The following is a 6096-nucleotide window of genomic DNA, read 5'->3' on the forward strand; positions in this document are numbered from 1 at the left end:
GTTTGCGAAATATTTTGAACATGACCATGTGTTGAAACTCATATATATGAAATATATATATCCACTGAGTTCCCCTAAATTTTCTTAAATATTTTTAAAGCAATAAAAATAACTTTCCTTCATAAGAGACCATTTCTCGCCTCACAGGAAGCATTTAAATAAAATAGTAAAATAACTTTTAAAATAATAATATTGTGGTTTTGGGAAGTCATTTTGATAATGGGTTTTAAATAAAATAATTGGTGCAAAATAAATTCCCTAATTTGAGGACTTGTAGTACAAATCCCATCTTAGGGGTTTTGAAAGCTTAATTCAAAGAAATGCTTTTTGGTGAAAATAATATTTGGTTAAACTAGTTTCTCGTCCTAAACACATGGCATGGTCATTAGGCATGAGTTTTGATTTAAGGAAGTGAGTGTGGAGAGTAACAGGAATTGTGGAGAATCAACACAAGCATACGAGCAAGCAAGCTAACAGTAGTCACTTCAAGCATCACAAGCATTCACAAAAAATTTAATTGGTCCTAATTTTTGAAATACGTTAATTAGTTAGGAAATCTAAACTCTGGGTGTTACACCATCATCATGTTGTCATGTGGTTGTCGCGCCAACTATTGCTTCTACAAATATTGCTAACTCATAGCGATAAACTAAAGCAAAAATGGCACAAATAAATTAAAGACAACCATATGGCTCATGTCGGTTGTCATACTCATCAACATGCAAGTCGTGATAATCTATACAAAACATGATCATCTCATAAATCACATATATCACATCATGCTTTTGGCCATATCACATCATAACATGCCCTGCAAAAACAAGTTAGGTGTATTCTACTTTATTATTCCAAGTTTTACGTGGCTGCTATGGGCAGCTAGCAAAGAACCGTTCTTACCTACGCAAATCCACAGCGGTGATATTCAAGTTGATATTTAACCTTCCACAAGGACCGCCTTTGTCGAACCCGATTCAACAAAAGTGGGAGAGACAGACCCCCGCCAGTCATCTTTATGCAACCAATTTACATGTAACTCGATGGAACTGGTCTCTCATACGTGTAAGAGTAAGGTTGGTCTGGGCCGCTTCATCCCACAATACGTTTGAATCAAAATAAGACTAAGGAAGTAAGCAATGTGGACACCAATGCCCACAAACACTTTCTGTTCTACTCGTGCATGTTATCTACGCATAGACCTAGCTCATGATGCCACTGTTGGGGAACGTTGCATGGAAAATTAAAAAAATCCTCCGCGCACCCAAGATCTATCTATGCAAATCAACAACTAAGAGTGGGGAGTGCATCTACATACCATTGTAGATGGCTAAGCAGAAGCAATAAGAAACGTGGTTGATGTAGTCAAACGTCTTCACAATCCAATCATGATCCATCCTAATCTAGCGTCGAATGGACGACACCTCCGTGTTCAGCACACGTGTAGCTTCATGACGCCTTCACCACCTCAATCCAGCAAGTGTGGGTGAAGTAGTAGCTGAGTTCTCCGGCCGCACGATGGTGTGGTGACGGTGGTGGTGGTGCAATCTCGGCATAGCTTCGCTAAGTGTTGTCGCAACGCAACAGTGGAGAAGTACTATGCGAGAGAGAGGACGGATGTGGCGTGGCTTGTGGTGCGGCTGCCCTCCCTCTCCTCTAGTATATATAGGGGGAAGGGAGGAGGTGGATGCGCCCTAGGGTTTTCCCTAGGGTGGGGCAGCGACCAAAGGGGTGACTTGGCCCCAAAGTTGGGTGTCCGACCCCCTTAAGGCTTGCCCCCACCAGCCCTTAGTCGCATGGGCCTAGGTGGGAGGGATACCCAGCCCAACAAGGGCTTGTGTGCACCCCTCTCAGCCCATGTGCCCTCCTGGGGCGGGTGGAACCCTTCTCGTAGACCCACAAAACCCTTCAGCATTCCCGATGCATTACTGGCGAAGCCCGAACTCATTCCGGTGACCAAAATGGAACTTCTTGTATATCATTATTTACCTACAAACCATTCCAAAGCTCCTCATCATTTTCAGGATCTCATCTGGAAGTCCGAACAACCTTCAGTCACCAACATAATAACTCAACAATAACATATCGTCATCGAATGTTTAGCGTGCGGACCCTACGTGTTCGAGAACTATGCACACATGACCGAGACACCTCTATGGTGAATAACCAATAGAGGGACCTGGATGCCCATATTTATTCCTACATATTCTACAAAGATTTTTTGTCGGTCGAACTATGATGTCAAGGATTTAGTCAATCCCGTACGCAGTTCCCTTTGTCCATCGGTATGTTACTTGCCTAAGATTCGACCATCGGTATCTCCATACCTAGTTCAATCTCGTTACCGACAAGTCTCTTTACTTGTTCCATAATACAAGATCCCGTGACTAACTCCTTAGTCATATTGATTGCAAGCTTCTTATGATGTTGTATTACCGAGTGGGCCCAGAGATACCTCTCCATCATACGGAGCGACAAATCCCAGTCTCAATCCATGCCAACCCAACACACACCCTGAGAGATACCTGTAGAGCATCTTTATGATCACCCAGTAATATTGTGATGTTCGATACACACAAGGCATTCCTCCGGTGGCACAGAGTTGCATGATCTCATGGTCTTAGGAACATATACTTGACATGCAGAAAGCAATAACAGTCACTTAGTGATATGATCAAATGCTACGCTTACAGTTTTGGTCTTGTCCATCACATAATTCTCCTGAAGATATGATCCCTTTATCAAATGACAACTCATGTCTATGGATAGGAAACCTTAACCATCTTTGATCAATGAGCTAGCCTAGTAGAGGCTCACTAGGTACACGGTGTTGTATATACATCCACACATGTATCTAAGTTTCCAATCAATACAATTATAGCATGAATAATAAATGATTATCATGAACAAGAAAATATGTTAATAACTAATTTATTATTGCCTCTAGGACATATTTCCAACAGTGTCCCACTTGCACTAGAGACAATAATCTAGTTCACATCACCATGTGATTAACACCCAATGAGTTTTGGGTTTGATCACGTTTTGCTTGTGAGATATATTTTAGTCAACGGATCTGCAACATTCAGATCCGTGTGTGCTTTGCAAATTTCTATGTCATAATGTATATGCCAGTACCATGCTCCACTTGGAGCTATTCCAAATCACTGCTCCACTATACATATGTGATTTGCAACTCATAGTCATCCGGATCGGTGTCAAAATCTTGCATTAATGTAACCCTTTACGACGAACTCTTTATTACCTCCATAATCGAGAAACATTTCCTTAGTCCTCTAGTTACTTAGGTGTAACGCCCAAGATGCGATCCTATCCTTATTTTTACAAGGGCCTCGACAGGGATAGAAGCGCATCTCATCGTTTCGCAAGAATGGATATCGTTAAAAATTTACCGTGGACATGCTAAATGGGTTGAATTCATTGAGACTTTCCCATACGTCATTAAACGCTAGAAGGGTAAAGAAAATATTATTGTCGACGCTTTGTCTCATTGATACGTCCCAAACATATCTATAATTTCTGCTTGTTCCATGATCTTTTGGGTGACATTGTTATATATTTTGCTAGACTTTTATATCATTTTACACATATTTGGACTAACCTACTAACTCAGTGTACCCAGTGCCAATTTCTGTCTGCTGATGTCTATTTTGCACGGGCTTTTACCCAATTTTCCGAAGCCCAAAAAATCTAGAAAAATATATAAAAAAATCTGCGAAACAGAAGGTTTGGGATCACCGAAGGAGGGCCACAGGGGGGCCACGGGACTCCCAGGCGGCCTACTGGCGCGGCCAGGCCCTAGGTCGTGCCAGGAGGTCACATGGGTGGGTCCCACCTCCTCCGGTGCCCTCCTTTGGCCTATATTTAGTGTTCCGTGAGGAAACCCTCGCAGACTTTATGGAATCGCGAATTTCTCCATTGTTCCGTCGCCGCAGTGCTTCCGAGATGGGGAGCGTGAGGAGACCTCTTCCCGACACCCTGCCAGAGGGAGGATTGACCTCCAGGAGCTTCTCCACCGCCATGGACGCTTCCTGGATGTGTCGTGAGTAGTTTCCCTTGGACCATGATTCCATGACCAATAGCTATGTGATGTCTTCTCTCCAATCTTGTGCTTCAATGGTTAGTCCTTGTGAGCCGCCCTACATGATCAAGGCATCTATGTAATTCTCTTGCTTTTGCTATGCTCGGTTTGTTGGGATCCGATGGATTATGAGATTATGCTCAGATTGTTATGAGTTATATATTTGATTATCCTTTTATATTATGTTCCTTAGTGATTCTTGCATGTTCTCCATTGCTTTTTATTGCTTTGGCCAAGTAGTAGATCGTAACTCCAAGAGGGAGCGTTATGCATGATTGTGGGTTCGGGCCCCTCGATGTCTAGCTTGAGTGACACAAACATGATACTAGGGGATGTGCTTGTTGCCACCGGGGAGAAAACAATGGTGCTTGTGACCATGGTTGCAAGGATTGTTTACCTTACGCATAGTTCGTTAATGCAGTTCTCCGTTGCTTTTAGTTTACACTTTGGATGGGGCTCGCAACTTAATACCGGAGAGATGTTCTGGATAGATATCTCAAGGTAGATGATTAGTAAGTAGATGTTGATGAATAAACGGTCTACTTGTCTTGGCGTACTGCCCATTACTATTGAACCTCTAACTATCAAGGAGCATAATTAGCATTGTGGTGCGATCATAATTCTGTCAATTGCCCAACTATGATTTGTTTACCCTTGCATAGTTGTTTATCGTCTTTTGGGAGAGAGACATCACTAGTGAACATCATGTGACTCCGGTCCATATCACCATCATTGTTTACACCTTCATCATTTATGCTTTCATTTACTTTTCCGTTGCAATCACTCTTACCTTCCTGCTTGTGTTTTGATCCTTTGCAAACTACGCCGAAGAGATTGACAACCTCTTTGTACTCGTTGGGAGCAAATTTATTTATTGTGTGTGCAGCTCCATGTATTCTGCTAGTGCCAGGGTGGAAGACACCTACTTGTTGGGCCTAGGAGTCCTCCTGGTTCGATAAGCCTTACAGTCTTCGTGTAAGGGAAATTTGGTGCTGACTACATCTCCACCTTCCACTTGGGGTATCCAACGAGGGGCGAGAAGTATATACATCATCTCGTCATCAAGCGAATTTCTGGCGCTGTTGCCGGGGACTCCACTCTTCAAGATAGGGGAGTTGCACACCATCTTTTACCTTTGCTTTTTTGTCTTGTTAGTTTGCTTTCCAGTTATTGCTTTAGAGTCCTATACCAAAAAAACACAAAAAAATAGTTACTTTTCTTTTATTTGTCAAGCATGTTAAGGATTGATGCTTGGAAGGAATCTGAGGTCCTAGATTTCCATCAAAGGAATGGAGAAAATATGAAGGAAGCATGGGATAGAATTTATGAAGCACACAAAATAATTATGCCTTGGATACCTATCAAAATTGTGCTTAGAAATTTTTATCATGGTCTCTTTATATGGTGCAAACACTATCTTGATATTATAGCTAAAGGAGATTTCTTAGAGTGTGATGAGGCTAGAGCACTTGATATTATACATGGTCTATCTAATAATCTTGTTTACAATCATGGTTATGACACTATTATAGATAGACTTGCTACTATTGAAGGGAAAATATATGCTCTTGACTTAAGAGAAAGAGAGAAACTCATGGTTGGTAAGGAACAAATTTTGAAAATAGACGATGACTGGGAATCTTTTGTTAGAATTAGCATCTCTAACCAAGACTTTCGTGCTTATTGTGATATTGGATCCATGGTTTCTACTATGCCAAAAGTTGTTTATGATTCTCTTTGGTTAGACATGGAATTTTTTTCATCTTATCATGGACATGCTAATGGTGATATTTCTGAAATCCAGGGAAAGGTAAAAGATCTCCAGGTTACATTCTCTAAAAGGAATGCAACGGTTGATTTCTTCATCATGGAGCCCAACAATTGGAATATAGTGCTTGGAAGGGACTTCCTCCGAGCCATGAGAGGCTTCATTGATGTAGGTAAAGGACACATACGCTTACGTGGGAAAGCGAAAGGTACATACCCATTCCCTAGGAAAA

Source organism: Hordeum vulgare, chromosome 1H (assembly GCF_904849725.1).
Source record: "Hordeum vulgare subsp. vulgare chromosome 1H, MorexV3_pseudomolecules_assembly, whole genome shotgun sequence".
NCBI classification, from domain to species: Eukaryota; Viridiplantae; Streptophyta; class Magnoliopsida; order Poales; family Poaceae; genus Hordeum; species Hordeum vulgare.